Here is a 25,197-nt window from a genome sequence, read left to right as displayed (position 1 = left end):
CACAAAACTTTCTGTGATACAATCTTCAATGTTTTGCATGATTAGTTCCAAGGTGTCAAAGTGGAACCTGGTCAAGAGGGCAATACCACTGAAACTGACCATAATATCAATATTCCGCTTCTGCAGTTGCCTTGGGGGAGGGGGGGGGGGGAGGAGGACTCAGCACAACACACCATTAACCAACCACACTTGGAAAGCCTGAGAGATCACCTCACTTCATTCAACAGGGAGTAAACATTTCACAATGCATATCAGTTGGAGAAGCTGTGCCAGGTGAAAGGTAGACTTCTCAGTACACAGATCTATTCAACAAGGTGTCAGGATGAAAAAGCCGTACCTACATCTGCATACATCGAACATCACATTAACACACCAGCCTTGCAAACTTGGCCCTAGTAAGAGAGAGAATTCATGAAATCCGAAGAATGCCAGAGATCACTTAAAAAAATTCTTCATCTCCATCTTTACATGTCAGCTACACACTCTGGAATTCTTGGGAATGGGGTGACAATATGGCCTTGTCACAAACAGAATCAGTGCAGTTGAAAATTACTTCGCACCAGAAAACAAAATTCAATCATTAGCACAAAAAGCCAAGACAAGGTACAGGGAAACATACTGTCATTAATCTCACCGACAATCATGTAGATGAGAATACAGTGAAGATCCTTGCTAAAGGGCTCGATTTCATACACGCTCCAAAAATTATACCAGTAGTAGATTACATCAGCTCCATGGAATATGTTGCAGCTTCTCTACCACCGGAAGCAGAAGAGGTGGTTTGTTGTAAAACCTTTAGAGCACTTATCACAGTGCCTATACTAAGATCCAGCATCTCCAAGGAAGAGCAAGCAACACTGAGAAATCTGCAAGGGGACAAGGAAATTATAGTCCTACCTGCCAATAAGGCGATCCTACAATCCTAATGTCACAAGGACTACAATAAGATTTTTCACCTTTTCAATTATGTAGCATACAGACAAATAAATGTCGACCCTACAAGTAAAATCAAAAGGAAGTCTGACCCTTCTCAATGACTCAAGGCTCGTCATGCAACATGATTAAGGCTCTCAGAATACGCTGAAGCCAGACAGTTGTTTCACAGACGTTTTTATGCACTTTGTGACATCAGTTTATCTCCTGTTCTTCGGTAACTATTATGAACAAACTAATGATGTGGTAGTGGGTAGTCCATTATTCAGTACCAGCCTATGCAAAGACCCTAATTTCGCTAATTTGTTTCTGTTGGTATATGATACATTTATGGGGTGTTAGCACTTGGAACAGAAGAGCTGAAGAGTTATTGGAACATTTAAACTCTGTCCATCATAATACAAAATTTGTGATGGAACTGAGAGAGAGATCAAGCTACCTTTCATTGATGTGTTAGTTATGAGAAGAATCACAATGGATCTCTAGGTCACACCAAGCGAGGTGGCACAGTGGCTAGCACACTGGACTCGCATTCGGGAGGACGACAGTTCAATCTCGCGTCCGGCCATCCTGATTTAGGTTTTCTGTGATTTCCCTAAATCACTCCAGGCAAATGCCGGGATGGTTCCGTTGAAAGGGCACGGCCGACTTCCTTCTCCTTCCTTCCCTAATCCGATGAGACCGATGACCTTGCTGTTTGGTCTCTTCCCCCAAACCAACCAACCCTAGGTCACAGTGTATGTAGAAAGTCTACGTATACTGACATTTATCTCCAAGAATAAAGCCATTGCCATCCATCACAAAGGAATTTGATGCTAAAGAATGGTTCATGTGTAGTGGTTCCGTCTGCTTTGTTTCTTCATTTGTTGTCCTCAGTGATGACGTACTGCATTGCTACACTGGCTGAAAAATGAGTTGTGGATTCCGACACTGACTACTGTAAACAATGTAGCCGACAGGTGCACAGTTGCGCTTCACAGTACTTTAATTTCACTGTTCACAACCCGCTAATAATACAGTTATTTGCCCAGTGCACAGTCTTTTTAATAGTTTGCAGGCAGAACTTCAAATACTGCTACAATAGTTTACTGTTGAACATCTACGAGCAGTAAAAACCTAACCACAAAGTCACAGTTCTTGAAGAATAGCAAGGTACATATGGAGCAGACACTGTCATTGGTTTGACACGTGGCCTAATTGTTTAACACTTATTCCACAGTTAAGTTGAAGTATTGTTGTTGTTCTAACCAACACAGATTTCTCATCTGAAATTCGGACGTGGACTGGCTGACTGACTCATGACCAAAAAGTGGGCCGTTGTATATCATCAGAATAGTAGGCCCTGAAACTACACATTGTTCAATGTTTAATCTACAGAAATTACAATTAAAACTTAACTCATTAAATTAACTGAATACATCAAAAAATTGGTTCTTTTTAACAGTTTCTTCTACTACAAGATGTAGGCCGAATTATTTGTTTAAATCATGAAATTAACAAATATAAGTACACAAACAATACTTTGGACAAAACTGTTAATTACTTTGAAATTAATTAAAGGCTGGCTTTGCTAACATGTTTTTGAATAGAGCCAAATAGATACTTTAAGATTACTAGTATTTTATCTTCCAAATCTTTACAATTATTACAGAATTTATATTTGTTTATATGTCAACAGTAGAATTTAAGTTAAGAAACAATTACTGATTTCACCCTATAATGAAAGATACTAACTAATAATAGTCAAAATAAATTAGAAAGTCAATTACACATATAAAACTAAGCACAAAATTAGATCTGGTGTTATATTCTTTAAAACTGAGGGCCAACCTTTCTGTACTATGAAAATACAGATTATACTCATGTATGTTATTGGTAATTAGTTCAAAAATGAAAAAAACAAATTCAAGTAGACAGATGGCAAAATAAGAGGGGAATTAAAAATATCCCATCTTGCTTTGTCACACTTGGAGCTCAAACACTTTCAGACAAGAAGACCCTTGCTGAAAAATTTAAAACACTTATGAATAATGTTCTGAAGGAATGGGTACTCATTATCATATGAAATCAAAATAAAGAATATGTGAGATAGAGGTTGAGACTGAGAAAGAACAACAGGAACTAAGAATTGCTTGTCTGGCTTACGCTGACCAAATATCTGGAAAGATTGGTGGAGTCCAGTGAGAACATGGTATCTGTTGTATTTCACTCCTTTCAACTAAGATAGAAAGCACTTTTGTAATATTAAAGATGATTTAGGCCTCTGTAAGTCTGTTGTGTACCACAAGGCTGACTATCATAACAATCAAAGAGAGATGTGAGTAACATCAGTGATATACTAGACCAACACAACCAAGCGAACTGATGTTGCCAAGTATAGCAGAACCCCACTAGCAACATCCTACAGGACCAGAAGCATGGTCAGACCACAAAAAGGCTGGATTATCAGAACAACACTTTTATTGACCCACATCATCATAATACAGTACAGCACAACTTCAATGTTCAACTGGAAATACTATATGAAATATTGTTCCATATTAAAACAGTAACAAAATGAAAACATTCACACAATCAAAAATCTTACAAAAAAGTGTAATGTTTAGTGGTGCGTGTATTGTAAAATATGTCTGTATCGTACAGTAATATATTGTCTCTGTGAATGGCAGCTGAACATCGGTTCATACCTTTTTACAGTACTGCATTAACATGCAATTGATTTACACTTAACTCTTCAAAATACGAGAAATCTACAATTACATCTACACCTATACCTGTACTCTGCAAACCATCATGAAGTGCTTATTAGGATTTCTTCCCATTTCATTCACGTATGGTGTGTGGAAGGAATGATTGTTTGAATGCCTCTTTGCACACTGTAATTTTTTTAATCTCACCCTCACAATCCATATGTGTGTGATACATAGCGAATTGAAGTTTATTCCTAGAGTAATAATTAAAGCTGGTTCTTGAAACTTTGTTAGTAGATTTTCTCAGAATAGTTCACATTTATCTTCAGCAATCTGCTAGTTCAATTTCTTCAGCAACACTGTAGCACTCTCCCACACTGGTGCTCATTCTTGCTGCCTTACTCTGTATGTGTTCAATATCCCCTGTTAGTCCTCTTTAGTACAGGTCCTACACACTTGTGCAATACTCCAGAACTGGTCACACGAGTCATTTGTAAACAATATCCTTTATAGACTGATTGCACTTCCCCAGTATTCTACCAACAAACCGAAATCTGTTTTACCCTCAACTGAGACCTTGTGAGCATTCCATTTCATATCACCACAAAGTGTTACATCTAGGTATTTGTATGAGTTGGCTGATTCCAACAGTGACTCATTGATACTACAGTTGTAGGATACTATGTTTGTTTTTTCTTCTTGTAAAGTGCACAATTTTTTGTTTCTGAGCATTGAGAGCAAGTTGCCAATCTTTGCACCACTTTGAAATCTTATGAAGATTCGACTGAATATCTATGCAGCTTCATTCAGCACAGATAATTGCGTCATCTATAAAAAGTCTTAATATTGTGTGAAAGTTCATTGATAGACATCATGAACAGCAAGAGTCCCAGCAACTTCCCTGGGGCATGTCTGATGTTGTTTCTACATCTGATAATGACTCTCTGTGCAAGGTAGCATGCTGTGTCTTCCCTGCCTAAATGTTCCAGTCCAGCCACAAATTTCACTTAATACCTCGTATGATCGTACTTTTGACAGTAAGTGTAGGTATGGTACTGAGTTAAACACTTACCAGAAATCAAGAAATAATGCATCTACCTGACAGTCTGATCCAAATCTTTCAGTATGTTATGTGAGAAAAGTGCAAGTTGGGCTTCACATGATTGACTCTTTGGACTCCATACTGGTTGGCATTGAGGAGGTTATTCTGTTCAAGATACCTCGTTATGTTGGAGCTCAGAATAAGTTCTAAGATTCTACAACAAATTGATGTCGAGGATATTGGACGGTAGTTTTGTGGATCACTTCTTCTAGCCTCATTGTAGATGGGTTTGACCTGTGCTTTTCTCCCTGAACTGGGCAAGGTTTTTTGTTTGAAGGGTCTACAAGAGAGTATAGTTGAAAGAGGGGCTATGTTGGCCACAAATTCAGTATAGAACCTGACAGAGATTCCATCGGGTCCTACAGTTTTGTTCAATTTTAAGGATTTCTTCCCTTTCTCAACACCACTGACACTACCACTGAACACTGACTTCATTTATCTTTCCAATGGTAAGAGGATTAAAAACAGGGCAATTCTCCTGGGTTTTCCTTCGTAAAGGAACATTTGAAAATAGAGTTAGGCATTTCAGCTTTTGCTTTGCTACTCTGAATTTCAGTTCCTGTTTCATTCACTAGGGTTTGGACACTAACTTTGGGGCCACTAACAGCCTTTACATAGGACCGTAATTTCTTAGGGTTTTATGAAAAATCGTTTGACACAGTTCAGCTATGGTAGTCATTGAAGACTTAAACCATTGTCCTCTTGACAGCCAAACCTGCTTCATTCAGCAGCTCTGTATCTATAAACCCAATGCTGTTTTTGTGGGGGAACGCTGGGCGATGCCTAACCCTAAACTTTTTCGTCAACAAAGTAATTTTTTTACGATATTGAGAACTTGGAAGAGTGCCAAAGATTTATTTCACAGGCGTAAATTTTTTATTTCATTTTTTCGTGTTGGTAATTGCAATAGGAATGATACCAGTGCAGTTTTTGGTGGGAAAAGCGATGCCATTGACTGTTTCAGTCAGAAAACTAACAAACTATTTTACTTGTTCTGCATCTAAAAAACCAAAAACTGTCAATAATTCGTGTGCGAGTGAAAAGCTAGGAAGTTCATCAGTGGATGACGAAAGTGAAACTGTAAACCTGAGCATTGAACCTACGTGGAAAATGCAGTGAACGAACTAGTGCATGATAGAAAATTAAATGATCGTCCAGAGTGTTGGACTTTGGAACAAGTCCGATACCATTTTTTTGTAGTTCGACATGTTGATGACGTCACGGCTAAAAGCAGACGAGTGGTATCCCATGCTTCAGTTACAAGTAATTTTTGCTGCATTATATCCAATGTCGGAGTACCCTCAAACTTTTTTTTTAGAAAAAAAGCACTGTATAAACCTATGCTTTGTTTTTACAGCTATTATTCAGTTATCTCTGTTTCTTTAGAAGTTTCTTTAGAATGACTGACAAGGGAACCTCCCCATCGCACGCCGCCTCAGATTTAGTTATAAGTTGGCACAGTGGATAGGCCTTGAAAAACTGAACACAGATCAATCGAGGAAACAGGAAGAAGTTGTATGGAACTATGAAAAAATAAGCAAAATATACAAACTGAGTAGTCCATGTCCAAGATAGGCAACATCAAGGATAGTGTGAGCTCAGGAGTCCCGTGGTCCTGTGGTTAACGTGAGCAGCTGCGGATAGAGAGGTCCTCGGTTCAAGTCTTCCCTCGAGTGAAAAGTTTACTTTCTATATTTTCGCAAAGTTATGATCTGTCCGTTCATTCATTGACGTCTATGTTCACTGTAATAAGTTTAGTGTCTGTGTTTTGCGACCGCATCGCAAAACCATTTTCGCAAAGTTATGATCTGTCCGTTCATTCATTGACATCTCTGTTCACTGTAATAAGTTCGCACTGCAAAACTGTGCGATTAGTAGACGAAAGGACGTGCGTCTCCAATGGGAACCCGATATTTTCTATACGACACTTGTGACGGCATGTGCGTCACATGACAGGAATATGTTATCGACCCACCTAACTTGTACACTTGGCGAATGGGTAAAAAGATTCTTCTACCTTGCCCAATTTAGGTTTTTTTGTGGATGTGATAATCGCTCTCAAAAAAAGTGATGAAAACATAAGAGTTTGTCACATAAACTGAAAATAAAAAATTAAACTTTCAATTCAATGGAAGACTTGAACCGAGGACCTCTCGTTCCGCAGCTGCTCGTGCTAACCACGGGACCAGGGCGCTCCTGAGCTCACACTGTCCTAAATGTTGCCTATCTTGCGCACGGACTACTCAGTTTGTATATTTAACTTATTTTTTTCATAGTTCCACACAACTTCTCCCTGTTTTCTCAATTGATCTGTGTTCAGTTTTTCAAGGCCTATCCACTGTGCCAACTTATAACTAAATCTGAGGGGGGTGCAATTGGGAGGTTCCCTTTTGAGTACCAAGGAGAGTCTCTCTCATTATGAAATGTTCTACTAGGTACATATCTAACCAGTCCACGGTCAATTATTCTTTTTAAACTTGAGCCACGCTCATGCCCTGTGCTGAAAGTTTCAAGTTCCTCACTAAGATATGATACTACTGATTTCTTATCTATTTTATTGAACACACATATATCTTTCCTTTTTTTAGTAGTCCTTTGTACTTAGGTAATCATTGTTGCCACAACTGTGTCATGGTCACTGACACTGGTTTCCACGTGGGCATCCTCGAAGAGGTCAGGTCTATTTGTTACCAATATTTCTAATATATTTATAACGTGAGTAGAGTTCTGAACTATCTGTTCTAGGCAGGTTTCAGTAATGTTTCACAGGATGTTTTATCACACAGATCACTAACAAAACTGTAATTTTCCCAATCGATTAGCGGGTTATTAAGGTCTCCACCAACGATTACATTATGGCCGAGGAACTTACGTGCAAATGAACTGAGGTTCTCTCCAAAGTTTTCAGTTACATCAGGAGATGAGTCAGTTGGATGATAGAAGGCTCAAATTGTCATTTTATGCCCACACCTGATACTGAGTCTTGCCCAAACAGTGTCAGATGCAGCTTCAATTTCTATCTCAGTGGATTTGAGTTTCTTGTCTGCTGCAACAAATTGCATTTGCCTTTCCTTTTGATATACACTTAGATTTTCCACAAAAATCTCACTACTATCAATTTCAGGTTTCGAGCAGATTTCTGTACGTAGTGTTACGAGAGCTTCACTGATTTTCGTAAGCAATTTGAACTCTGCCACTTTTTAGTGAATGCTTCAGCAGTTAACCGTTAGGATTTTAATGCTCTCATCTGTGAGAGGCCTTTCTTTCAACCTTACACTGATACTTCTGAGTCTTGTACAGCTATTGTTATCTGGATTGGATGGAGAGTCACTTAATCTAAAAAAAAACCTTGTGTACACCCCACACAGTCAGCTACCAGAGTAGCAGCATCTGATCTGGAGGCCTAGTGCACACCTTAGACCTGCTGACATGTTTAGAGGGACCCTGCAGTTCTCTAAGGCACAAGTCCAGGGAGTTGCAGCCTAGCTTGCCACAGTATCTTTGAAGTTGCTGGTTCAGTCCTTCCATTCAGCTCAGAACCAAAGTGCCACGATCAGTTTTTGGGACAATGCTGCAAATTTTGAGCTTTATTGAAATTCCTTGCGCATAGCTGGTCTTCTCAACTTTCTCTGCCAGTCACTCGATTGACCCGAGTATGACCTCGGACACCAGATAACGGCTATCATTTATTTGAACGTGTACCACATTCTGCAATTGTTTGCACTCAGTTTCCTTAATGGCTACCAGAATAGCCTCTTCAACATGTTGAATGATGCCCTTAGATGTACCAGAATGAGTGCATGTGGTGTTCTTTCCTGCCTACTGTTGCCATTTCCCTAAGGGTTACCACAATTCGTCTTATGTATGGACTGCTGATGATAATATATCTCTACCTTTTTGCATTTGCTTCCTTTTGGCACTGTACAAAACTGATGAAATGAGTTCCACTGGCTCATGCTCAGTTTCACTTTCGGTAAAAGACAGCACCTCAGACTTGTCGGCTAGGGGGATCGATACAACACCCTGAGTCCTCCCTCACCATCCACCTTGTACAGGATGCCTAGCTCTACCATTGAAATGCCACTCGCAGTCAAGTGGATGAGTAATACTTCTTGCAGAGGACACAGGATCCACAGAAGTGGATATTACTTCAGGTAGCTTTGGTACTGGTACCACAGATACACAACTCTCAAGAGATCTTCCAGCACAATGATTCACAGCAGCTGTTATTTGTTTGACTGTAATCATGGACATTACCAGCTGCTAATGAATGTCAACCAGTTCATTCTTTGAGAGCAGCACTCAAAGTGGGGCTGCATTTTAGCTGGTGAGATGTGTTACAGGACAGTGAACAAATAAACACTGTAAAAACAGTTGTTCTGGTCTAAAGAAGGACAAAAAAGCCTGTAATGTCCGTTTGCTTAGGAGACGACAGCTTTGATTTTGCTGCTATATTCTACCATTTCCTAATCCACAAAATGTCTGTTGTGGTAGACCTAGAACTTTGTTCGGTGTATTAAAGGGCCATATCAAATGCATTTGTAGCAATGATACCCAAGCCATAGGTTCATTGTCTTCATCATTATCACTGGTTGTTCAAGTTACAGTGTCAGAGTTGGTAGTCAGTTAATTCTGCTTCTGTTGCGCAGTCAGCATCAGCTATACTGATAGTCACTTACGACACTGGGCCCAATGTTTGCTTGTTAAGATAGCAACACATGTTTACATTTAGTTGGTGCCATAATTTAGTTTTACACACTTTAATATGAAAGAAGTATATTATCACTGATTTATAAAAAAATGTGTGGACAGTAACTAGCTAGAAAAAAGTTAATTCATACTAAAAGTGTTGGAACTATCGCACATAGCAGCTGTCAACTGTCTATAGATCCATATTGCAGACAATTAGCCATCACCAAGTCCAGTACTGACTGTAGCAGTGGCCTGTGTAGGTGAACAAACACTGGAAATGGGATAGTCAGACTAAGTGGTTAGTTGGACCATCCGAGATTAGATTAACGAGATTCTACTGTACCACCAAGAATATAATCATGAAATGAAATGCTATAAGACTAGTCTTGTGGTGGGTTTCTGAGACTGCATAATTAAAGAGTCTATTGAAATGGCATCAGGAAACCTAATATATAGGGATGGAGGTTTCAGCCTGCTACGTAGTCAACATGTTAAATAAGGCTTGGGGTCTGACACTCGGTTAAAGATCTTGCTGGCCATCACATCCACCAGAGCTGGGAAACACAGAGAATTTATTTTACAGAATGTAACTGTTGTCTGAAAACCAAGGGCATCACACGTCATAGTTTATATTGGGAATCGTACTTGTCTATAAAGAGCAGCATGAGACCAACAATAGTTCAGTCTGGTTAGGATCCAGGCAGTAAGTATACATGTCAGCAAAATTGCAGGCTTGTTCAGTTGTCAGAAAATTGTGCAGAAAATGTTAACAACTTACAGAATAACTGGTAGCATGCCATTAAGTCTATTTCTCAATGCAATGAATGTGATGTGGTTATAAAATACTGTCCGATGAACAGTATGTGTCCTCTTGGATGTTAGTTATGTGGTACTCTTGGTATGGTGCTCCTTGGTGAATATGGTCCTCAAGAACCCACTGATTGCAATTGTAGGAGTCATGGGATCCCAGGCAGTATGAGTAGCAAAATCTTTGGATGATAAACAATAGTCACAGTAGGCCACAGTCATGTTGCTTTGGTGAATTTTGTTTTATGTGTGTTAGTTGTGATCTATGGCTTACTTGCCTAGTATTTCATCTCCATTGCTGTGAACATCAACAGAGGCTATAAAGAATCAGGTGGCAGCTTAAAACTAGAACAAGATCAGCAAGCCCAACTGTTTATACATATCTGTGCAGTGGTTGGATTGAGACATCAACAGACTGCTGCCTCAGATTGTGAATCCACGTATGTTTTGGAGCTTTTAGTTGGGAAAAGTTGGCACGAGGAACCCTAGTGATTGTCATCTGGGAAATAAGGCTACATCAGCAGATCCAGATTACCCACTGGGGCGAGGCAACCACCAAATTCATTTCTCTAATATTGTGGATTTGTCAAGACCCAGTCATTACTACGTGGGAATTTACAGAGGCCATCAAAATTCTAAATCACAAAAATAACTTGAATAGATAAGGAAGATTGGATTTAGACCAGTTGTACTCCTTACTGCTAAACTCTTCCCCATTACAATTTCCACAACCCAGCTCGGCATGAATTCACAATCTCAGGTAATACTTTTCACAAACTGACAGTTACATGGATAAATATAAACATTTTGGTTTACAGAACTTATTTAAGTTTGAAACAGCTGTCCAAGCCTTTATTGCTTCTGATATGCCTCCAACTTCAGGAGGTGAAACATTACTCGGGTGTATGCTTTAAATCACAGCCTAATGTGCATAAAATAAAATTCACCAAAGACATAAACACCAGCCTTGAAATCCTTCCTTGTATCATCCTGTTGCTTTTAAATTAAGGCACATGCTGGTAAACATTTCTCTTTCTTATAGAGATATAACACCATCTTTCAGGAAACAGTCAACATCCAAATGAATGAGAAATCCTCAGCATAAAAGATCAGCAATGTAGTTGTTGTACCCATCTAAAAATAAACAATAAAATCCACAATTCCACAATTAATGAGCATAGTTTTCATGCAGGACTGTATGTGCATGCACAAAGGTATGCACAAACACCTGACATAAGTTTGGAGACTGCATTGACTATCCTTATCAAGAGCTCGCTTAAAACAACAAAGCAGGATTCTCATGTTGTTTCCAATACTGATTTATGATAGGCTTTGCAATTTGGTAAACCATAATTCACATACTTTTATGTAAGATTCTAATGCTTGCACTTGTAACCTCTGGAACTACTGTTAAAACCGTCTATAATTTGAGACAGTTAGTGTGCTTTTCTGCTTGGTTACTTTCTCTGTGAGGCTGCTGTCATCATTATTGCTAACAATTATAACTTTTATTATTTCATGGCATTATAATAAAACTGTATTTTTTCCTTTGTGTATCTGTATATTAAAACAGTTAACTTGGTTTACAATCTGTTACAGTACGAGTGCTAAGGAGTGTGATTCATTCAAGGTTCTGAAGGAGTGTGCACGGAATATAGACTAAAAAATAGTACACTTAGAGAGAGCGCTGCTTTGCCCTAACCTCTTTGGAGATCCCCTGAAGGCTACAGCATCAGAGGAATTTGTAGACCAGCGCATTGAGGAGGTTATTGATATCAAGGTATCATTTTAACAGTTACAAAGTTACAAATATAGTGTTGCTTATGTCATTCTTTCACAACTGTGTATGCAGTTAAAAATAATGAACAGTAAGCTGATAGAAATCATGGATATTTGTTTTAAGAGGCTGGGATGAAAATAATACATGACAGATACATACATCCCAGGTTTCAGTGCTAGTGATGTGTCAGGTAATGAGTCATTTTAGAAGTTGTTTTATTCCTCACATTGTGAATGTGGTTGTTATTCTTGAGTGACCATAAACATGAGCAAGACTTGGATGCCCTTAAGAAGTACTGAAGATTTAAGAGAAACAGTCAACTACAGCTGACAATTTTCCAAGACTATGTAGGCATATCACCACAGTTTGCTATCAGTGCTGGTGGTATACGTAACATGTCGGCTGCCACAAGGCCGCTGGTGACCTCAACAGAGTCTTAGGCCTTTGGGTGCCTGTAGCAAAGCCTAATGCCCGAGGCTATGGCCCTGGCCTGGCTTGGCCTGGTGATGAAACATCCAACAATATGAATGTGACAGTCAGTATTAACACTTGCCTTGGTATGGCTCATATAAATGAAATGAACTGGTATGCTAGTAATGAGATTTGCAACAATTATATGTCAAGGAAAGGGTTGAAAAAACAGTAAATTATTTCCTATATTGTCTGCATCACCGCAGTTTCTGTGATTCGTGAACACGGGAACCCGAATCCCTGTGGTAAATCTTTTTTATGTACTTTGGAGTCTAGCACTGGCTATCCTCTCCTTGGGAGCTTACAACTCTTGGGGGTATGTGTGTGGGGAGCACACAGGAAAGGAAGGAAAATGCCCTTCATCTTTGACTTGATACATAGGATGGCTTCCAAACTGACAACCTGGGTTTTCTCTGATTGATGCTACTTACAGAAACTTCCCAACACTTTATCAGCTAATGTGCTAGGAGCCCAAAACCTGGCATGGTAACCATTCCACTGTAGGGGAACTGTGAGGAACCTGTACAGTTTTAGCCCCATAATGATGAAGGGAAAGCATTTTTGGTGCCCAAGCTACAAACTCCTCATGTAAGCCAAGGAGTATGTGCCTGCTTGTTTACTTTAGGGTGCAGGGACACCAAGCAATGGTTTCCTTGCAGGGTAGTAGCTGCAGTGGTGAAAAACTGTGATGAAATCCCCATTACAGTCACCTTTCATAAGAGCAACATGATCCAGAATGTCATAAAGACCTCATGTAATGTGTAGTAACCAAGTAGCACACAAAACTGATCCAAGAAATAAGAATATGGCTTTTATTCATAAACCTCTGGACAATAATGGAAATAAGCCTCTCATGACTTCACATGTAACAAGACAAAAGAATTATACAGAGGTGCAACACGAGTGATACACAGAACAACTGATGCAAACGGTACAAACTAAAAGAACGTAGTGAGAGTGAGTCAGCATTGTTCCGAATGTATATAAATGTGAGTTGCCAGTAGGTGGTGTGGCAGAGACCGTGCCGTGTGCACACTTCCTACAGGTAGCCTCTAGTGCCCAGCCTGCACTGATACAGTTGCCAATTTATTTAAGTACACGTGTGCAGCGACACTACAGTTGGCGCACTCGTGTGATCACGTGCAATAGTAGCAGGATAAGCACACCTCCGCCTCGTGTGAAGTGGGCACCTAGGTGACAGAGGAGATGCCCTCGACTTGACGAGAGACACGTGCATCGAATGCAGAGCGGCAGTAGCTGATGGCAGAAGTGGGATGACGTGCCAGGTGGGGCCCGGTGCACAGGGTCGGAATATGCGGAGACGCGAGCGTGTCTGAGGATGGTAGGCCTGTGTGTCACACGACAACAGCACCGGGCTGGAGAGTGCCATTGCCATCTTTGCATTGTCATCGGGAGGCATGTCCCAGTGCAGAGAAGATGGGGCTGGACTCACCAGTGATTATGGCTGAGGTGATGATGACGAGGGGGCTGGTGGAGGCGGCCCGACTGGAACAGCAGGCTATGACGATGGACCCGAGACCAGTGATTGACCAGCACCCAGTGCTGCACATGGAGAAGGATAGGGGTACCTGCACAAGAGGCAATGATGGGCTCGAGGCAGAGAGTGGCACAATTAGCTGTGGTGATGAGTGCCCCACCTGCGAATCAGTAGCATCTGGTGGCGAGCTGAGGCGCAACTGGTCAAAGCAGTGCATCACCAGCATGTCGGTCGTGCGGATGTCACGAAGGTAGTATCCCTGGTGGCAGTCAGCTGTGGCTGGTATCAACTTGGGCTGGCGATCGCAGCACGAAATGGCCAGACGAACGTGACCTTGGCAGCTGCAGTGCTGGTCGCAGAAGGTGGAGGAGTGTCTGAGGCTGCCAGTCATGAAGCAACTCTGCTGGGTCGTTCCCCCTCCCCCCCCCCACTCTCGCACCATGGCTCCAGTGGTGGGAAGCGATAGATACTAGATGCTCATAAAACAGAGAATGGCATTGTCTGGCGAAGAATTGACAACGACCATTTTCATTTTGGACTTGAATGTATGCACTAGTCATTCTGCCTCCTCTACTGATTGGGGGTGGTATGGCGGAGCCATAACATGATGAGTACCGTGAAGGAAACAAAACAGTTGAAAGGTGTGAGAAGTGAATTGGGGCTCATTATGGGAAACTAAGATACAAGGCAACCCATCAGTAGAAAAAGGCCTCAAAAGCATACGGGTTGTGACATCAGCCAATGTCGACACACACCAGAGAATGTAAAGAAACTGGGAAAATGCATCCACAACCGAGAGCCTATAGGAATTGAAGAAGGGATGTGCAAAGTGTACGTGAATGCACTCCTGTAGCTGGCACAATGTGGGCCAGGGGGACAGAGATGCCCTGGGGTTGTCTTGTCAGGCACACTGCTCACAAGCCACAACAAAACAGACAATTTTGCTTTCAATCCCTGACCAAGAAACATGCCTCCTAGCTAACAGATTAGTACACAAAACTCCCCACTGGCCCTGGTGGAGAAGGGGTAGAACCTCTCATCACAATGCGGCAGAATGACTGCTCTGGGAGAGATGTTTCCCATGGACAACAGCAAAACACCGCCAAAAACAGAGAGGCAGTACTGTAAGGAAAAATAGTTGCACAGGGGGTCCAAAGACTGGTAGTTCAGCCCTGTCGAACAAACCGAACCACCTGGCAGAGAATGGGGTTGACGGTAACACCGATTGATATGCACGAGCTTGTATTTGGGAAACCCTCGACCGCAGCCTACGTTTCAGTATCGAGATGGAAGCAAAGCAATTACTCGAGATGGTCAGGTTTGGAAGCCACAGGAAGGTGGGATAAGGCATTCACATTGGCACGTCTAGACTCGGTCGAAAATGGATTTAGTAATTGAGACAAGAACATTGCCCAGAATTGTAGATGGTGTGCTGCCTTGTCAGGCAAGGAAGTGTGATGGTTAAACAAGAAAACCAAGGGGTTATGGTATGCAGTAAGGTGAAACTTGAAGCCATACAAAAAACATAAAATGTCTGGGGAGCATAGACCACGGCAAGAGCCTCTTTTTCCATCTGAGAGTAATGCCGCTGGGCTGGAGTGAGAGATTTGGAGGTGAAAGGAACAGGTTGTTCAGGGCTTGTTGGCATATGGGTGCACTGGGACTGTGTCGAGGCCTTACTGTGAGGCATCAGTCACCGAGACCGTGTTTTGGTCCGGCGAGTACCCGCAGTGAAACAAAAATTATTAGAAAGCAAAATGGACTCGGCAGTAATTCCAGGCGGAATGACGTCAATTCTGCAACAACTTGATGTCTATTTGAGAAAACCATTTAAGGACAAACTTAAATGCATGCACACGGACTGGCTTTTGAAAAATGACATACAAGTGACACCAGCAGGATGTATAAAACGTGCAGGTTTTGTTGTAAGTGTGCCGTCGGAGTGGTGATGCGTGAAATGTTTTCCAAATCGGACGCTTAAAAAATGTTCGATATCAAATGCACTATGTGTTATGGAGTATTATGCTCTTTACAAAGAACTGAGCAGCAAGCACTCGAGTGAAAGTGGTTCAGAATTATCTAATTGATATTTTAAACGTTTCATAAAGTTTTTATTATAAATCTAAAAAAATTTTATTGTATATTTCCACTTTTAATTTCTAAGTAATTTTCATTCTTATTTTGTAACTTTTGCTTTTCATACATTTGAAGTCCTCACGAAAATTGTGCTATGAAAAGCCGATTGGTAAGCCTGTGTTAAGTTTTGTCAATATGGCCAACGCTATGTCTCGGATGTTTTCCTACCGGTGACAAGAGACGGTTCCTGTGAATCCTGAATCGGTATGCTCTTTGTCATAATATGAATGTAAACAGTGCACCGTGCATACTTTCGAGTTAGCTCTTACCTCATTTAAATCCTGTTTGCCTAACAAACTCGAGTGAGGCAACAGCAAAGAATGTGCATCTCGTGTACTGTGTACATTCGTACTCTTACGCTGAATAGTAAGACAGACAGAAATGAAGCATAGCTTGTTGCATTGTATCTATAGTTTTCACCCAGCAACCACAGTGCACTGTTCATTCTGATCATGTTGTTATCACACAATACTTTGGGGCATGGCAAACTTTGCTCAAATGTCTGCATCTGACAACTACCTCTAAGTCTTCAGTGTACTTAAGACAGGTAGGGGATAAGAACCTGGCCTTCACTGCTAAAGGTAAAGCAGGAGATAGGCCTCAGCTCCTGGGTAAGGTAATGAAGAAACTTCAGTCAGTCCACAAAAAGAGACTGCTTAACAAAACACTTCTGTGTCCTACAGAATATTGCTGGAGTGTGTGGGGTCCATAACAGATGGAACTACCAGGGGATACTGAACATCCATTAAAAAGGGCAGGTTTGTTTTACTCATAGGAAAGTATCACAGAAATAATGAATAATCTGAACTAGCAGATGTTTAAAGATGTACATTAGTTATCACGCAAAACCGTACTTACAAAGTTTCAAGAACCAGTATTACCTTAAGTGAAAAATCTACAAATATTCTTCGGCCCCATACACAGCAGTTCCTCAAAGGCAAGCTTACACCAATTACAGTGCACACACAGGCATTTAAGCAGTCATTTTTCCTGTGTGCCATACACGACTGGAGCAATAAGGAACTCTAACATGTCCCACAATATTAAGTATCCGCTGCCATACATTTCACAATGGTGTACAAGAAAACGTGAAATGATTTTCTTTTGTGTCTATATGATAATCTATTGTAACCGTAATCTTTGAACAGTATACCTCTCAGAGCTAGTCAATTTCATTCTGTTGTCTGTGTTAGTATTTGTTCATTACAATGTGAAAGTTCGAGGATGTCCAGTTAAGGTAGTTGCCATTCCTTGTTGATATACCATGATATAGTCTTTATTTGGAACTCTGTACTTCTGTTTAAAGCTGTGAGGATACGTACTGTATAGTTAGTGAAAATTGGAATGGATTGGCATAATTTCTAATTCTTGGATGTACCTCAAAATTTTCCCAGTTTTCAGTAGCTGATGATGTTATAACTAATTTACAAGTCCTTTCTTTTAAGGAAAACCTCAAAAAAATGATTGAAGAAACAAAAAATAGCCTAGAAGCTCAGAAAAAATTCAATGAATGGTTGTCTGCAACAAAGAATTCACTGATCCAGCAAGTAGAGGAGATAGAAAGCCACTTACAGAAATATGGCTATAAACCTTCACAAAAGAACTCCAGAGATTTGTATCCTTTTGATACTCCAAAGATATGTGAGTATTTATATGTGTGGTTCTGAAATATCAACATATAAGTACAACACCAAGTGAATATGGGTAGCTAGTATAAAACTTGTTGTTGGTTAGCATGATTACCTTAATGTTTAGATTACCCTGTAGTTTATTCTTGTTTTATTCATTCTCTTACAGTTATTTTATACATTAACCATTTTCATACTGGTCATCTTCTAAAAAAACTTAATGTGAAAATATTGTGACAGCATTTTACTGGCAATGCTAGGAATTGTCCTCAAATGCTACTCAAAAGTGACATAGTATTTCATCTGGATACCATATTAAAGCCAAAATAGTGTAAGGTGTAACACCTTACTGGTTTAAGTTTGGTTATTATTAAGAATAACTTGGTTTTATTAAAATTCATTGTAAATTTGTCATGATAATTTGTGATTAATTTATATGCAAACAGTGCATGTTTTAAAGCATTTTTCATTACTTAATTGAACAGAATATGGAAATTAACCACCAACAGAATATTTTGTCATGCAGAATAGTCCCAAGTGCCTGTAGTTTTTCCATTCCATGCCTGCAAATATCTACTGGTTTGATGTTACAGATGTTGTAAAGCAAAGTATGAAATCCAGAATGAGATTTTCACTCTGCAGCGGAGTGTGCGCTGATATGAAACTTCCTGGCAGATTAAAACTGTGTGCCCGACCGAGACTCGAACTCGGGACCTTTGCCTTTCGCGGGCAAGTGCTCTACCATCTGAGCTACCGAAGCACGACTCACGCCCGGTACTCACAGCTTTACTTCTGCGAGTACCTCGTCTCCTACCTTCCAAAGCTGGAAACAAGGGAATTTTTATGGACAACAATGCACCATGTTTCTGGGTACAATTGTTCACGATTGTTTTGAAGAACATTCTCGATAGTTCAAGCAAATGATTTGGCCACCCACCAAACATTTATGGGACATTATCAAGACATCAGTTCGTGTACAAAATCCTGCACCAACAACACTTTCACAATTATGGGAGGCTGTAGAGGCAGCATGACTCAGTATTTCTGCAGGGGCTTCCAATGAGTGGTTGAGTCTATGCCAAGTCAAGTTGCTGCACTATGCCAGGCAAAAGATGGTCCGACACAATATTAGAAGGTATGCCATGACTTGTCATCTCAGGGTATACAGTCCCTGCTGGTTACATGCCCAAAGGTACAGCTGCTGCCTCTGTTACTGCTACAATGGGAGACAAGGTGCAAGTTAGTAGCCAGAGACATCCAGTGAAGACATCCTGTAAAGAAAATTGGAATACAGAAAAGTGTCAACAGTTGCTCTTATTGTGAGCTAACACCGTTAAGTTTTCTCCAAAATGAGTTTAACTTACTTTGTTGTTGTGGTCTTCAGTCCTGAAACTGGTTTGATGCAGCTCTCCATGCCACTCTATCCTGTGCAAGCTTCATCATCTCCCAGTACCTACTACAACATACATCCTTCTGAATCTGTTTAGTGTATTCATCTCTTGGTCTCCCCTATGATTATTACCCTCCACGCTGCCCTCCAATACTAAATTGGTGATCCCTTGATGCCTCAGAACATGTCCTACCAACTGATCCCTTTTTCTAGTCAAGTTGTGCCACAAATTTCTCTTCTCCCCAATCCTATTCAATACCTCCTCATTAGTTATATGATCTACCCATCTAATCTTCATCATTCTTCTGTAGCACCACATTTCGAAAGCTTCTATCAAATACTTTAAGAAACGACTTCCTGTCACTTAAATCTATACTTGATGTTAACAAATTTCTCTTCCTCAGAAACGCTTTCCTTGCCATTGCCAGTCTACATTTTATATCCTCTCTACTTCGACCGTCATCAGGTATTTTGCTCCCCAAATAGCAAAACTCCTTTACTGCTTTAAGTGTCTCATTTCCTAATCTAATTCCCTCTCACATCTTGCTCACAAGATGGTAGAGTTTTGTCAGGACTGGCTCTCCTAAGGCGTCAGTAGTTCTAATGGAATGTTGTCTACTCCCAGGCCTTATTTCGACTCTGGTCTTTTAGTGCTCTGTCAAACTCTTCACACAGTATCGTATCTCCCATTTCATCTTCATCTACATCCTCTTCCATTTCCATAATATTGTCCTCAAGTAAATTGTCCTTGTATAGACCCTCTGTATACTCCTTCCACTTTCTGCTTTCCCTTCTTTGCTTAGAACTGGGTTTCCATCTGAGCTCTTGATATTTATACAAGTGGTTCTCTTTTCTCCAAAGGTCTCTTTAATTTTCCTGTAGGCAGTATCTATGTTATCCCTAGTGAGATAACCCTCTACATCCTTACATTTGTCCTGTAGCCATCAATGCTTAGCCATTTGCACTTCCTGTTGATCTCATTTTTGAGACGTTTGTATTCATTTTCGCCTCCTTCATTTACTTCATTTTTATATTTTCTCCTTTCATCAACTAAATTCAATATTTCTTCTGTTACCCATGGATTTCTACTAGCCCTCGTCTTTTTACCTACTAGATCCTCTGCTGCCTTCACTACTTCATCTCTCAAAGCTACCCATTCTTCTTCTACTGTATTTATTTCCCCAATTCTTGTCAATTGTTCCCTTATGCTCTCCCTGAAACTCTGTACAACCTCTGGTTTTGTCAGTTTATCCAGTTCCCATCTCCTTAAATTCCCACCTTTTTGCTGTGTCTTCAGTTTTAATCTACAGGTCATAACCAATAGATTGTGGTCAGACTCCACATCTGCCTCTGGAAATATCTTACAATTTAAAACCTGGTTCCTAAATCTCTGTCTTACCATTATATAATCTATCTGATACCTGTCAGTATCTCCAGGATTCTTTCATGTATACAACCTTCTCTCATGATTCTTGAACCAAGTGTTAGCTATGATTAAGTTATGCTCTGTGCAAAATTCTACCAGGCGGCTTCCTCTTTCATTTCTTATCTCCAACCCATATTCACCTACTACGTTTCCTTCTCTCCCTTTTCCTACACTCGAATTCCAGTCACCCATGACTATTAAATTTTCGTCTCCCTTCACTATCTGAATAATTTCTTTTATTTCATCATACATTTCTTCAATTTCTTCATCATCTGCAAAGCTAGTTGGCATATAAACTTGTACTACTGTAGTAGGCATGGGCTTTGTGTCTATCTTGGCCACAATAATGCATTCACTACGCTGTTTGTAGTAGCTTACCCGCACTCCTATATTTTTATTCATTATTAAACCTACTCCTGCATTACCCCTATTTGATTTTGTATTTATAACCCTGTATTCGCCTGACCAAAAGTCTTGTTCCTCCTGCCAGTGAATTTCACCAATTCCTACTATATCTAACTTTAACCTATCCATTTCCCTTTTTAAATTTTCTAACCTACCTGCTCGATTAAGGGATCTGACATTCCACACTCCGATCCGTAGAACTTATATATGAAGTATGAAATGTGCAGGCAGCAGCAGCCGGCAGAGGTAGACGCAGGAACAGGGAAGTAATCGATTTTGTGAGTGAGTTCCTAAACAGAAACAAATTGTATAATTAAATGTGTTTGCTTTTATAACAACAATACAATCAATTATTGACAAAATTATTTAATTGGATGTATAAAAATTCCACTCACCAAGCGGTGGCAGAACACACACATGAAAGACAGTTGTAATTGGCAAGCTTTCGTAGCCAGTGACTCCTTCTTCAGGCAGAATGGTTGAAGGGGAAGGAAGTCTTTCCTTCTCATCCTGTACAGTAAGTCTCTCCTGACTCACGGTTGTAGTTGACTTTTCTGAAATCTACCCCTTTCCCTAAACCTCTCCAGTCCTTTTCCTTTACCCCTCTTCCTTCCCCTTCAACCCCTCTGCCTGAAGGAGGAGCCACTGGCTCTGAAGGCTTGCCAGTTACAACCGTCTTTTATGTGTGTGTTCTGCCGCCACTTGGTGGGTAGATTTTTTATGTATCAAATTAAATAATATTTGTGTGCTTTGATAGTTTAGTATCTTGAGTTTCTGCATGTTCATTTAATATCTAATAGGTACAGTTATTGCATTTTCGTTCGCATCGTAAAGTAAACCAATCTTGTGAAATGTTACAGGTCCCATATAAGGAGCAAATTATTTAGTCTCACTTGAGTGCTTCACTAGTTCGGTTTTTTAATCTCTGCATATTAATCTATTTTATTGCACACAGTTCTTGCTTTGTTGTCAGGGTCTACAGTAGAGTTCTGCAGCACATGTCATTAGTCAATTTGTCTGGGTAGTGTAGTTTTCCACAGTCCTTCATATGGATACGTTGTGTGTGGATGTGAGCCGAGTTGGTGACACTTCGCTCTCAGCTTCAGGCTGTAATGGCTTTAGTTACACAGCTTGAAGATGCAATGGATGGCATCACTGTTGTGGGCCGGCCTTGAGGCTCCAATGGATATTCAGCACATCCGCGTCCTCCAACCGATAGTCTCCGGTGGCCAGCCTTTACTGCTCACACTGAGGTTGACCCCTCCGATCCCTCATCCACGGTCGAGTGGGAGGTCTCTTTGGGGTGTGACAGGCAGCGAAAGACTTCCAGGGGGCTGCACATAGGCCCTCCCTGGTTAGTCTGACAAGCTGGTTCCATTTGCTGTCTGTGGCTGACACTGTTGCTCAGCCAGAAGGAGTCACCTGTTCTGTTTGAGGAAACCTCTTTGCCTGCTAGATCCGGGCAGTCACAGAGGGTGGGATTATTGGTAGTTGGGAGCTCCAATGTTAGGCGCTTTATGGGGCCTGTTAGGGACATGGCTGCCAAGAAGGGGAAGGAAGCCAGTATGCACTCCATGTGCATACTGGATGGAGTCATTCCAGATGTGGAATGGGTCCTTCCGGATGCCATGAAGAGCACATTGTGCAGCCAAATGCAAGTGGTGACTCATGTCGGTACCAATGATGTGTGTTGCTTTGGATCGGAAGAGATTCTCTCTGGTTTTGAGTAGCTAACAGAAGTGGTATAGGCTACCAGTCTTGGTTGCGAGTTGAAAATAGAGCTCACCATTTGCAGCATAACTGACAGGACTGATTGTGGACCTTTGGTACAGAGCCAAGTGGAGGGTCTGAATCAGAGGCTCAGGTGGTTCTGTGACGGTGTAGGCTGCAGATTCCTCGACTGGTGCCATAAGGTGGTTGGGTTTCAGGGTCCGCTGAACAGGTCAGAAGTCCACTACATGCAGAGGCTGTGTTGCATTGAATGGGCAGTTTTTTAGGTTAGAGGGTCTCTGAGAAAACCAAGAAGAGCTGTAGTCACAAAGGGTGCAGGCCGAACACAGGAAGAACGTAGATACAGGAGCCATCGGTATTGTCGGCAAGGTACCAGAGCTTCAAGTGCTAGTAGAAAGCACTGATGCTCAAATCATTATAGGCACTGAAAGTTGGCTAAAGCCATAGGTAAGTTCAGCCAAAATTTTTGTGAAGAACCTAATGGTGTTCTAAAAGGATAGGCTTAACACAGTTGGCGGTGACATGGTTGTTGCTGTTAGAAGTAACTTAGCTTATCGCAAAATTGAAGTAGATAGTTCCTGTGAGTTAATATGAGCAGAGGTTATTCTTGCAAGCGGAATAAAATAATAATTGGATCCTTTTACTGATCTCCCAATTCGGATGATGCAATTGCTGAAAGGTTCAAAGAAAACTTGAGTTTTATTTCAAACAAGTACGAAACTCGTACAGTTATAGTTCATCATGTCTTTAATTTACCCCCACTATATTGGCGAAAATGTGTGTTTAATTCCCGTGGTACACATAAAACATCACCAGAAATTGTGCTAAATTCATTCTCTGAAAATTATTTCAAGCAGTTAGTACATGAGCCCATGCGAACCATAAACAGTTGTGAAAACACACTTGACCTCTTAGCAACGAATAATCCTGATCTAAAACGAGCATCAGAACAGGTACTGGGATTAGTGAACACAGGGTTGTCTTAGCGAGATTGAATATTGTAAGCTGCAATTCCTCCAAAAATAAATGAAAAATATACCTATTCACAAAAGCAGATAAAAATTCACTTGACGCCTTCCTGGGAGACAATCTCCACTCCTTCCAAATTAACAATGTAAGTGCAGAACAGATGTGGCATGAATTCAAAGAAATAGTATCGGCAGCAGTTGAGAGATTTATGCGAAATAAATTAACAAACAATGGAGCTAACCCTCCTTGGTACACAAAACCAGTTAGAATTGTTGTAGAAACAATGGGGAAAAAAACATGACAAATTTAAATGGAACGTTGTCTCGAAACCTGGCAGAAAATCCAAAGAGGTTCTGCTTGTATGCGAAGTATGCTTGCTGCAGGACACAAGCAATGCCTTCTCTACGCGATAGTAATGGAAATACTTTTGACGACAGTGCTGCTTGGATGGAACGTATAGGAAATGTTGTGGAGAAGGCTAACCAAAGATTGTGTTTTATGGCAGGACACTTAGCAAATGTAACAGACCTCTAAAGAAACTGCCTACACTACACTTGTCCACTCTCTTTTAGAATAGTGCTGTGTGGTGTGAGATCCTTACCAGATAGGACTGACGGAATGCATCTAGGAAGTTCAAAGAAGGGCAGCACGTTTTGTATTATTGCAAAATAGGGGAGAGAGTGTCACAGACATGATACAGAATTTTGGGTGGACATCATTAAAACAAAGGTGATATCTTCTCACGAAATTTCAGTCACCAACTTTATCCTCTGAATGCTAAAATATTTTGTTGACACCCACCTACATAGGAAGAAACGATCACCAAAATAAAATAAGGGAAATCAGAGCTCTCACTGATAGATACAGATGTTCATTTTCTTCTGCGCACTGTACGAGATTGGACTAATAGAGAATTATTGTAGAGGTGCTTCAATGAACCCTCTGCCAGCCAGTTAATTGTGATTTGCAGAGTATCGATGTCGATGTTTTATAAGAGTTGGCTTAAAAGTGTAACCAGCAACAATCAGATTGTCTCAGGGAAACAGTAAAACCAATGCCAAAGGTACCTGGCTTCAAACATCTAAATATGATGTCACAATGTGCCATGCAATTTCATACGAAAATGTATGCTCCCGTAAAACTTTCAGTACTGTCCAAATTGTGCACCTTTTCTCTTTGGACACACAAGTACGATCAGCTCAACATACGGTATACTAAAAATAACTTTGTGGCTGACATTTCTGCATGTTGAGTGTTAGCACGAAGTGACAGCCAGTTACAGTTCTTTGTCAAGTTCCATTTGCTCAATCTGTTGCCTTTTCTGTAGATTCATGCAGAGTCTTGTTGTCAGTGTGGCTCTCAGCACATAGCTAACACTGACCCCTCCCATCCTGTCTTGTCTCAACTCATTGCCTCCCCTCGCCCCTGCACTCCCCTCGCCCCTGCACTCTGCTCGCCTCCACTGCCCTGCCCTCTGCTCGCCTCCACTGCCCTGCCCTCTGCTCGCCTCCACTGCCCTGCCCTCTGCTCGCCTCCACT

General features: G+C 40.8%; 1 protein-coding gene across 1 annotated transcript in view; it reads right to left on the bottom strand.

Moving 5' to 3' along the window:
• The window catches only part of LOC126143134 (disks large homolog 5-like), a 367,143-nt gene that overhangs the window by 86,699 nt on the left and 255,247 nt on the right, over positions 1–25,197 (bottom strand). The gene's annotated exons all lie outside the window — the stretch shown is intronic.

Source organism: Schistocerca cancellata, unplaced genomic scaffold, assembly GCF_023864275.1.
Source record: "Schistocerca cancellata isolate TAMUIC-IGC-003103 unplaced genomic scaffold, iqSchCanc2.1 HiC_scaffold_782, whole genome shotgun sequence".
Lineage (NCBI taxonomy): Eukaryota > Metazoa > Arthropoda > Insecta > Orthoptera > Acrididae > Schistocerca > Schistocerca cancellata.
Note: the sequence above shows the minus strand (reverse complement) of the source record. Positions and strands in the feature narration are given on the sequence as shown.